This window comes from Seriola lalandi, unplaced genomic scaffold (genome assembly GCF_002814215.2).
Source record: "Seriola lalandi dorsalis isolate HSWRI2012SDOR001 ecotype SW California unplaced genomic scaffold, Sedor1 jcf7180002054306, whole genome shotgun sequence".
Taxonomy (NCBI): Eukaryota; Metazoa; Chordata; class Actinopteri; order Carangiformes; family Carangidae; genus Seriola; species Seriola lalandi.
In genome coordinates this window covers 1-12,290 of record NW_019524859.1, presented here as the reverse complement: position 1 = coordinate 12,290, position 12,290 = coordinate 1, and the positions used below count along the sequence as shown (strand labels likewise).

The following is a 12,290-nucleotide window of genomic DNA, read 5'->3' as shown; positions in this document are numbered from 1 at the left end:
CAAAACATCTCAGAGATGTGCACTTTCCTGATAAGTACACATATAAACCCCAGCATGTTTTAGTATATGTACTATGGTCAGATGTTCCATTTTTAGCAGTATTAGTGCTATTTAATCATACTCCAACAAAATGACAATTACACTCAAAAGTAAATGTGTTTTTTTAATCTATTATTATTATTGTTCTTTAGCAAGTAATCATTGCTTATACCACCTTTCATGTTTTGTCTGATGTTTCAGGGGGGCCAAGAGCAGCGGCCATTGCGGGCAGTCTAGGAGGAGTGTGTCATTTTCATAAAGGCAGTGATAGTATCTCTCAGGGACAGCCATAACTTTAAGGTAATCCAGGTCAGACGTTATCACATGCATAGGCCTCAGCAATCTAACACCATAACTAGTCATCTAAATGTCTCCTTGCTTCTCAGTCTCACTGTGTGCCTTACTTTTGAGGCTTTACACATTTTGCAGCAGATATGTGGTTATTTTTTTATATTTTACTTTGCTCCCACTCCCTCTGTCTTTTATTTCCTGTCTTTCTCTTCCTCCCTCTCTGTCCCAGTACAAGGTGGTTTTGTTCTCGCTCAGACGGATCTCATGTCAACAACATGCTCTCCACTGTCAACTAGTCAGTCCCGGAACGTAAGTAAGGCCTTAATACACCCCACACTACTACTGAGATCCCTCTGCACTTGCACAGTAATTGGTTTCTATCCCAACAATAGCTAATGCACATTTTATCATATTCCAACTTTGCTGCAGGCGAGCAAATGAAAAACTGGCAGTGAAAATAAAAGAGTAAAGCATGAAGATCATGCATCTCCGCCAAGAAAGAGAAAGTGGACAGATGAGAGTTATACGTACATATACAAACACACACACACATACAGCTGTGTGTGTGTGTGTGTGTGTGTGTGTGTGTGTGTGTGTGTGTGTGTGTGTGTGTACAGGAACATGAATCTACCTGCAGGAGCGTGTGGAAGCTCGGCAAATTGAGGTCAGGAGACTTAAAGCTGAGCTTGACGAGAGGGGGATTGAAGAGGAGAAGATCCAGGTATATACCAAGAAAAATACGCAGACCTACAAATATTGTGATGCACATTTTTAGTCTTATGTATATATGTGAGGCCATCCCAGACACATTAAGCAGCATAATTCAAATATGTTCACATGTTTAACACATTATAACTTACAAAGAACTGATTGCTGAAACTCATCAGAGTCATTCATCAGATATTTCTGAAAATGTACTGTGGTTACTGATATTTTTCTGTGCTGAAAAATAACGCCATCTTTTATTTTTAGTCATATGTTTGATGTTTTTCCAGTCAGGAACTAATTAACTGCTACAGCATCAGCCCTACTCATGCAGATGTAGCATTTTGTGTTTGTGGTGCTAATCAAATACACACAACATTTCACGCAGCTTATATTTAACAGATTGACTACATTGATACAGAGCATTACTGATTTTAAATTTGGCCTAAATCCATATGTCCTTATTGGAGTATTTGAACAGCATAGGTGGTCGCTGTGAGTCCATATAAGCTGTAAATACATTAACTCATTACACACAAAGTAAACTTTGCATTACAGCTTAAATGAACTTCCTTAAATATCAACAAAAGCCACCACGGGATGCGGCATGTATTGCATTGCGTAGAGTTCGATGTGTCTGTGTAGCGGCATGACGTGAGCTGTCACTTCTTCTTCATTAAGAAATAAAACATTTTCACCAGCATCAATGAATCACTTTGTTGCTGGAACCATTGCTTCTGTGAACCACAAAATTGATGTTGCATGGTCTTTGTGAGCATAGCCAGACCACAAGAAATTAATCAACAAAAAATGAGTACAACTGGTATCATAGAGACAGTCTGACCATCCTTAGTATACCTAGTGTAGTTCCCTTCCTCTGTCTCTTCTGACCAAGTTTACAAGCAACACATTGCAGACTCTGACCTGAGACAGTCCATGATTTGGTAACTTTGGCTCCAATCATTCTACTGTGTTAAACTGTTATAGTCCTGGCAGCGACCCCAGTTGTCTTCCAAAAGAGGGGTGGCAAATCTATACAAGCCCCTCTCTGTGACTACATGTTCTCTGCTTTTGCTCCGGCCGCCTCCAGAGACAGTGTCAGTGACAAAGCAGCGAGCTTTCAGACAGAGCGTGAGTGTTTCTGGAGTGGCTCATCTGAAACATGGGTCAATACAAACACTCACCAGCACATCACAGACAGTATCACTGAAAAGCAAAGCTGCTGCATAACTCCCAGGATTTTATTGGCTGTCATGTTGATTTTTCTTGTTCTGGGATTAGCATAGGCCTCAGTGTGTTTGTGTGACTAATGGTCTGTGTTTTCCGGCTGTGAAATCAGCAGCCTGAGAGCCCTGAACAGCCTGCACATCAGTGTTTGAAGTCTGCCCCCCCCCCCCGGGGTTGCGCCTCTGGGTCCTGCTGCTAATGCAGCCCCAGCACATTTCTCTCTCCATCTCACAGAACACAAACTCTCCTTTACATACAACCATGTTTAGCACTCCTCTCCTCCTGCACCCACGATGACCCCCGTTGTAATCTGCTCGACTCTGGCCAGCGTGTGTCATCTCCACCTGTGTGGCCCAGCCTCGACTGATGGCTAAAGCTTGTTAACACTGAAGACACATTTGTGCAGTTAGCTGGGAAATGTTGAGGGTGGCTGTGATCAAAGGACATGGTGCAGCAGAGGAAGAGGTCTCACCTCCCTGGCACTGTTCAGAGCTGGCAAACTTTTCACCCAACTGACCCAACTGACCCAATGACGTTCTCTCCTCTGGACAGACAGACAGATAAGTGTTAGTTGCTTGGAGTGTTTGCCAAGGCCACATGGGACACTTTAAGCAAACATGTCACTCAAGCATCACCATGGAAACTTCTAACTTTTTGTAAATAAAATATGAATTGTATGTGTTGCTTGAGAAAGGGTTATTTGTTGGTGGAATGGTGTCCCACAGTTGAAGCCATCTAATTTTACGCAGCCAACACCACTCTGCCTCACAGTAAGCCAGATTTGTGTTACCTGACATTTGCCTGCAACACATTTCTATCTGATATCCTCTCAAATTGAAAGGAGGGAAATTGGGGCTGATTGAAGGGATAAGTTTTGGTGGTGGAAGGACAGAGGCAGCACGAGAGCGAGGGGAAAAAGATGTGAACCCAATCTGCCATGTGTTGACTGTACTGAATAGGGTCTTGTGCTAAGAAGAGCCTCTCTATCCCCTCATTCCCTCTGTTTACTTTGAGTCTCACCAGCCTTCTCAACACAGGCATCACTGCAACCAGAACACCCTCCCCATCCTCCTCCTCTCAGCTTCAGCAATATCACCTGCATCACAGGAGACACAATTGCTCCTTTGTATGCCACACTAGTTAAAAAGATGACAGCTTAACAAGGGCTGGAAGGGATTGGATAGTTTGCTAATCCATTAGGAAAAGTGGAGTAAGCAGTGTGATTGGTATTAGGAGATCTGTGACATGTCTGAATATTTGCTCGATTTACAGTGGTCTGACAGCTCTTCATGTGTGTTTATTTGTGGACACCACTGGAGAGCTGATGAAAACTCAGCCCATTAATGGCCACTGGGTGACTGGAGCAAAGTCCAACTAATGTTTTTGGAGCATTCAAAAACCTGCAGGGAGCCAGGGGTACAGATGTGGGCTGAGAGCAAACCAGTGATCCAGGGAATAATAATAAATAGATAAATAAGTGGATGAAATGGCATGAGAGAAGCTAGTGAAATACCACATCTATTCTCACGCAGCACGTTTGTTTATTTATGGTGTCTGAAGGCCTGGTCTGGATGCTGGATGCTGGGTGGGGGCTGAGGGAATACATGCGCAGGCTTTCCCTCTCAGAGCCCGGCTCCCTAGCTTTCATTAAGTGTCATTACCAGTACTTTCAGAAAGCTGGCCAGGCTGAGACCTGACATCCCCTCTACAGATAGTTGGCCATGCATATGGATGGATTTCTGATCCCTCTTATCCACCACTGAGGAGGGAGAATTAGGCCAGCGAGAAGGAGAGTAGGGGGCTTAAAGGGTGCATCCATATCTGACTTTAATGGCAAAGATGGAGCTATTACTTCAATTGAGGGACAGTGTTCATGCTTGATTTGTTGTTGTGTATATGTCACTCAGGTTATCAACACTGTGAGTGTTTCACTTAATATCTTCCTTTTTTATGACCATATGGGTCATGTACACCCATGTCTGTACGTATCAAATACATTTTACGCTCTTGTGAAGAATTGTATTTTCATTTCAGCCAGTTGTACAATATACCCACAGTGCCATTTAAAAATGTGCATTTCTAGCAGCATGGCATTCATTAGCAATTTGCTCTTCCAGTTCACTTACTTTGAGAATGTCCCCTGATTGATGGGGGGGCTTGTTCTGTTTATTTGTATATCAGGAAATGAAATATTCATATTGTACGCTTTTCCGAGCAGAAGTTATCTAGATTCAGTGTAAATGGTACTTGGGATTAGATTTTCACAGCAGATTGCTGTTATTAAGGGGAAAAAGCCAACTCCTTTGAGCAGTCATCTTCCTGGGAGGCAATCTATTTCTCTTTCACGCAGCCAGAGTGCTGGACCAGGCTCTTAATGCACTGAAGCAAAAGTGCTTCGGTCCGCAACCTTTCACGCCTTCAGCTCTCCTTTATGTGATTGAATAGTTAATAACTATGAGTCGCCTTTGAAAGCTCTGTGCCGTTGGTCCTTCTGAGGCAGTTCTCTTCTTTTTGTCTGTTTGGCTGCTGTACCTGCCCATTGCTCTGTCTGCCTGCATGTCTACTTGCCCCAGATGCCAAGTCAACTGATAGCCCACCTCTTCTCCACCAGCCCCTCTTACTTTTATCTTTGTCTCTCGCCTGACTTGCCGCTTGTGTGTCTGGCTGTCTGGCTGTCTTAGTCTGTACATCAGAATTTTGAGGGCGAGGGATCAGCTTTTTCATCTCCTACTTCCTCTTTCTCTTCCTATACACATTCACACAAACAGACACACACACACACTCACTCGCACAGCTCATTAGCCCATCCCACGCTCACAGCTCTGGCAGAATGTGACCCTGCCTAATTGTGTACCATGCTCATTTGTTCTCCCTGCATGATGTGACGATTGCTTATTTATTCTCCTCAGGGCTCCCATCTCACATTAAAATGATTGACTCATTTCATTCACTGCACATTTTCGAGCTTTATTTGATAAGCTCATTTCCCTTGGCATTCAAATCTCTCCTTTTCCCATGGTTAAAAGTTATAATGGTAGCGTGGCACATTATTATTCATACCCGGGATTGTTTCTTCAGCTAATTATCTGTGTTAGAAAATAATTTTGCACGTGTGATTCTGTTTATTCCGGTGGAATTGAGCAGCACAAAAGGGCAGACATTAACAATGCAGTTGGAATAGCTGAGGAGCCAACTGTGTACACAAAGCTGGCATACGCGGTCAACAAGAAGCTTAAGAGGGATTGGGACACTGTGGAAACCCGGCCAGAATAAGCAGAGCAAATTTGCATTCTATTAGAATTTACATCTGGTTAGAGACCTGTTTTACAAATAAAAAAAAGCCATCAACCTTTTCGTCCAATCATGTAATAAGGGAGTGTTTTGACACAGAAAGGAGCATAACAAGCGATTTCTGATTGGGGATTTAGGCAGCATTGTTACTGGAGGATTTTAGCTCCTGTGATCTCACCAGCTGACAGTCGATGTTTTCTCCCTCCAGCTACTGTATATCGACCAGGCCCCAGTGACACAGCAGCTGCTGGAGACCTGCTCAGTGCATCTGATAGGTCAATTCAAACTGAGATCTGTGATAGTGACAAGCACAAAAAGGTGTGATTGGCAGAGGTTAGTAACCTGATACACACGAGGCATCATTACGGCTGGGTGTTGAAACTCCCCTTGTTTGGTACCGACCAAATTGTATCAAAAACTGTCAAGTAGTGTTTTGACTTACTTTACTTTTACTTACTTTGTTTTTACATCTTCACAAATATTTCTCAAATTAAGTTCATACTGTTTTATTCAGCCATATTATAATGTTGCTAATGCAAAAAATGTAAGATTTGAGAACTTTGGCTCCTTTTGATTAAGGGCTACTCCACTTTCATAAGACTTAGATTAAATTTGAAGCAGAAGAGGCCATGACATCTTGATTTTTAGTCTCTTCCTAGCTGCAAAAATGCCACATTTCCCATAATGCAACTGAATAGTGGCTTTAATTAGACACCTGATGACATCATCAGGGTTATTTTATCAAACTTGTCAAACAGAAAACATTATACAGCAGTTTTCACAGGTTAGGTAGCACATTGATAAGTTAACTGAATCAAACTGAAGTGCAGTTCACTGTAAAAAAGTGTCATAAAAGGTATCAGAAAAAAATGTCCTTTTAGTATTGGAACCAATACTGAGATTTCAAGATTAATATGGCAATAGTACAAAAAAAATTAAACAAAACCCAGCCCTAGGCATCTAGTATTCTAAGTACATTGAAACATTCCTTAATGCTTTTTGGTCATTCATTTGTTAGAATGAAGTCTCTCTTTCACTTTTGCAGTGCTTTGACTACGAGTGGAGCTTTGATTATTCAAGCAGAGAGCCTACAGAAGTACCTCTCGCAACCCATGTGTCTTCCCAGCAGCCATGACTGTTGCAGAGTTGGGACAGTTTCTGCTGGCCGAGGGGAGAGGGACCTTGCCCATGTTCAAGTACCTAATCAGAGTTGGACATCACTTTCCAATTCCATGGACAATTAGCTGTTGATGATGAAGATGTTTTTTATGTGTCATTCAAGTGCTCAGATTTATTATATTTTGTCCCTTTTGAGTTTGCAGCCTCATTTGAGAATTGAACTTGTGTGTGTCTCTTTAGATAGCCAGACATGGCATGGTTATTATACTTTGAGAATGTATGAAGATAAGAACTGTGAACTAATGGTATTTAAAAATGTTAGCTCTCGATTAGACTTTATCCTGTGGTGCAATGATCATATTTTTACTCTATTTGTTGTTATTTGTTAGAATGTGCTCACATTAAGTATTAATCTCATTAGTTATCAGTATATGTAAGCTGAATACATGATGAGCTAAAAGGAATATTAATGTATTTTTTATGATTAGGTTTCTTTACATTGATTTCTGCAAAAGAAGAGTGCTTGATGTGTTTTGAGTCACATACAGTAACTAATCCCAGAGCCATAGACTCCACAAGCCAATGTAGCCAAAATCTTAATGAATATGGGCATGTAGACAAAAAATTGCAGCCAAATAAAAGAATAATAAAGGCATCTAAATCCTAACAAGCCTGCCTTTGTTCTTCCACTCCACCCACCACAAGTTGGCTGTGTGAAAGCAGGCATTGTTGCAGCTTTGAGGGCAGCTCTGAGAGTTCCATGCCCATCGGCCTTCAATCACAAGGGATGTCTGAGTTTGACAGTATAAAGTCTTTCTTCTAGAACAAAATAAGACCCCTAAGCAATAGTGGATGAGCTGTTAGTAACCACACAGTCCACAGGGAGGTAGACCAAGCATGGTAGTACAGTATACACAAAGTGTTGGTTAGGGATAAGACAATGGACCAGTAAAAACATTACTGGATGCTGCAATACCCTTACATTTCTTACATTTACTCACAGAATTAAATGATATCTGTTATGTTGTGTACTAAAATTCTGTTTTACCAAATAAAGACCAAAAGCTAAGTTTACTTAAGTATCAGTTAAGTTTGGGAAAAGTGAAAGGAAGGTTATGAAAAAATACTTAAATTACTCAGTGATACAAAAGATACCCAAAGCATTCTCTTTGACTTGCAGAAGTTGTTGTATTGTAAATTGTATTGTATTGACTCTCTCCTTCTCCCATAGCAGGTGCATACATACATACATGTGGTTGTGCCCATCTCTTATTTCCTTTGACTTTGCAGAGGGCATCAGTGAGTATAGACTGTGAGCTCACAGCTTGTAGTAGGTATGTTATTCATGCACTGGCAGCATGTAAGGGTTAATTCCAGCCTTACAGGAAAAGGACACCATCGGTTTCTGCCTTGACCAAATCAATAGGCAACATTCTTTCTAGCATAGCAGTCAATACACAACACTTAAGGTGTCTGAGGAAACTAAAGAACACCAATAATTGTTATTAATGCCTTAGATATCCTCAAGCATTGCATTTAGAAGCAGTAAAGGCCTCTTCTGCTCTAGTAAAGTGTATTTCAATACTCTGTACAGGAATGTTAACACAAAAAATAGTGACCAATATTATAATATAATCAATTTCTTTTCAAAATGCCTTACATGACTGTTGTGTTGACATTCAGAGGAAATTTAAGCCGTGCTTATGGTGGACTCTATGGATGGCGATGTCGCTCATGTTGGTCCAGTGTGAAATTGTGTGGATTAACCATGACATTTTGTACAGACATTCGTGTTCCCCAGAGGATGAATCCTAATGACTTTTGTGATTCCCTTATTGTCCTTCAGGGCCACCATGAGTGACATTTTTTGGCAAATAAAAGTATGTTAGCATGTCATTGTTGGCATGTGAGCATGCTGATACTGTGCCAAATTATAGCCCACTAGCATGGCTGTAGACTCTTGCTGAACACACACAGACAGATGGGCTACTTTGGAGCAGGTTGCATTGGTTGTTATTTATTATTGGTATTAAACTTTTAAGAGGTGGCATATGTCCTGGACAGAAGTAATATGAAAAAATGCTTTTACCATCCTATAAACATTAACGGTTCAGTTAACTGTTGATTGGGAAAAAAAAGAAGAAAATCTTTCAAACAAAAAAGACATTTTCAGGATTTACTTAATGTAACCCATGTATTTATGTATAGGATTATATTTCAAAATCCGTTTCTGTGCAGAATTTATTATTTTCCTTTTATGTATTTCTTTTCTGTGTATTTCTTTTAGGGAACTTTTATTTTATTTTTTATTTTTTATTATATTTTCGTTGTGTGACCCTTGACTATTGGCCACGCCGCTCCTCAATCGCAATCAGGATTTGCGGAGGAAAGTTAAGATAAAAAAATCCTGTAAGTATTGTGTGAACACGTGGTAAAAGAGCTAAAAAAAAAAAAGAATTTTACTTTGTGCTGGTCAAAAATGTTGATCCTTGTTGTTATAGTGGTTGTTTATCATGAATACCAATACCTTCATCCCACAAATAGATTAACAAGGGAACCTAATTATTACACTATTATGCACTTCAAACAAGACACACACAGTTTAAATTGTAAAATTGTAAGAGAAAATCAAAAGTTTTTACTAAAGGTTTTTAATAATAATTATGTACATGTTGGGTTAAAGAAATATGCTTAATGTTATTATCTGAAAGCCTGCTTTATTCAAAAATTGTACTTAAATGAAGATTGGTATTTGTGTAGGTTACTGCATGGGGAGCACGCATCTATTTTATTCTGTTTCAAAGTGGATTCAACCAACTCATATACATTGTGTGAAAAATTTGATTCATAATGTATCCACATTTTTGAAAGAAGCAATTCAGTGCAAAAAATTGCACAATTGTCATCCAAAGTCTGGCAACCTTTCTTGCTTTCCTTGCTTTCCTTAAAGGATAGTGAGAGCAGCAGAGGAGATCTCCGGTGTCTCTCGCTCCTCAGTGGCAAACATCTACACAGACCAGTGTGTCAGGAAGGCCACAAAACTACTGTCTGACCCCTCCCACCACCTCTTTGCACTCTTGCAATCCAGTAGATGCCTCCAGAGGATCCGTGCAAGATCCATAAGACTGTGGCATAACCTTTTTCCACAAGCCATCAGAACTACAAACTCCCTCAAAATGCTGCCCCCCCATCACTGCCTCCAACACCAGAGGGTGACATGTACAAAAAATGCACCAGCACTTTAAGTGTCCGCTTGACTTGACTGTTTATTAAGGATACATGTTTACATCAGCAAATTTTTATATTTTATCTTAAGCTTCTCCCGAAAAGTTTTTAATACTGCTCTCTCTTCGTGATCTTTTATGTTTTTATGTCACACGTATATTGTGTCTTGTGTGTAACGTGCCTTTTGTTGTTTTTAAATGTGACCTGCACTGTGATCTATGGAGTATAGTATTTCACTTACATATATGCTGAAATTTTCAAAGTGACAAATAAATCTGATTCTGATTCTGATTCTGATTAGCCATTATTAAGAAAATCATGAACAGAAATATATAATTTTATAAGGCATGTTGTTTTAAAAGAGTTGCATTTAACTAGGGACATATATGTCATATATATGTCATTTGTCATATAGTATGTATGTCCTAAAAATTTCATAGCATAGGACAACATATAAATGAAATAAAAGGTTATATTATGCTGAAGCATAAAAAGTGAAAAAAAATGCCATAGTAACTAGTAAAGCACAAAAACTCATAAAAACATCACAATGTAGTAAGAAATAAAAAGTCAAAAGAAACTGAAAGTATATTCAGGCATAAAAAATCATAGTATAGTAAGGAATAAAAAGTCATAAAAACGACATAGTAAATTAAGGCATAAAAATGTCATAGTATAGAAAGGCATAAAAAGTCATAGTATAGTAAGGCATAAAAACGTCATAGTATGGTAAGTCATAAAAACTCAGTATAGTAAGGCATAAAAAGTCGTAAAAACGACATAGTATAGCAAAGCATAAAAATGTCATAGAGTAAGGCATAGAAAAGTCATAAAAACGACATAGTATAGTAAGTCATAATGAGTCATAAAAACGACATAGTATAGTAAGTCATAATGAGTCATAAAAAGTCATAGTATAGTAAGGCATAAAAAGTCCTAAAAACAACAGTAAATTAAAGCATAAAAGTTCATAAAAATGTCATAGTGTAGTAAGGCATAAAAAGTCATAAAAACGACATAGTATAGCAAGGCATCAAAATGTCATAGTATAGAAGGGCATAAAAAGTCATAATTTGGTAAGGCATATAAAGTCATAAAAACGACAAAGTATACTATGGCATAAAAAGTCATAAAAACGTCATAGTATAGTGAGGCATAAAGAGTCATGGTATAGTAAGGCATAAAAAGTGATAAAAATGTCATAGTATAGTAAGGCATAAAAACGTTATAAAAATGACAGTAAAGTAAGGAATAAAAAGTCATAAAAACGTCATAGTATAGTGAGGCATAAAAAGTCATAAAACGACATAGTATAGTAAAGCATAAAAAGTCTTAAAAACGACATAGTATAGTAAGGCATAAAAAGTCATATTATAGTAAGGCATAAAAAGTCATAAAAACGACATAGTAAAGTAAAGCATGAAAAGTTATAAAAATGTCATAGTATAGTAAGGAATAAAAGGTCATAAAAACGACATAGTATAGCAAGGCATAAAAATGTCATAGTATAGAAAGGCATAAAAAGTCATAGTTTAGTAAGGCATAAAAAGGCATAAAAAGTCATAGTATAGTAAGGCATAAAAAGTCATAAAAACGACATAGTAAATTAAGGCATAAAAACGTCATAGTATAGTAAGGCATAAAAACGTCGTAGTATGGTAAGTCATTAAAACTCATAGTATAGTAAGGCATAAAAGGTCGTAAAAACGACATAGTATAGCAAAGCATAAAAATGTCATAGAGTAAGGCATAGAAAAGTCATAAAAACGACATAGTATAGTAAGTCATAATGAGTCATAAAAAGTCATAGTATAGTAAGGCATAAAAAGTCATAAAAACAACAGTAAATTAAGGCATAAAAGGTCATAAAAATGTCATAGTGTAGTAAGGCATAAAAAGTCATAAAAACGACATAGTATAGCAAGGCATCAAAATGTCATAGTATAGAAGGGCATAAAAAGTCATAATTTGGTAAGGCATAAAAAGTCATAAAAACGACAAAGTATACTAAGGCATAAAAAGTCGTAAAAACGTCATAGTATAGTGAGGCATAAAAAGTCATAGTATAGTAAGGCATAAAAAGTCATAAAAATGTCATAGTATAGTAAGGCATGAAAAGTCATGAAAATGTCATAGTATAGTAAGGCATAAAAAGTCATAAAAACTACATAGTATAGCAAGGCATAAAAAGTTATACTATAGTAAGGCATAAAAAGTCATCTAAACGACATACTATAGCAAGGCATTGAAATATTATAGTATAGTAAGGCATAAAAATTCATAAAAGGGTCATAGTATAAGAAGACATAAAAAGTCATACTATAGTAAGGCATGAAAAGTCATAGTATAGTAAGGCATAAAAAGTCATATTATAGTAAGGCATAAAAAGTCAT

General features: G+C 38.2%; 1 long non-coding RNA gene across 1 annotated transcript; it reads left to right on the top strand.

The window, feature by feature from the left end:
- Positions 1-216: 216 nt before the first annotated feature.
- LOC111655127 (uncharacterized) lies at positions 217-10,177 on the top strand. The gene is made up of 5 exons (XR_002760783.2): positions 217-339; positions 560-639; positions 948-1,051; positions 5,762-5,886; positions 6,599-10,177. It is a non-coding gene; the product is annotated as an uncharacterized LOC111655127 (long non-coding RNA).
- The last annotated feature ends 2,113 nt before the right edge of the window (positions 10,178-12,290 follow it).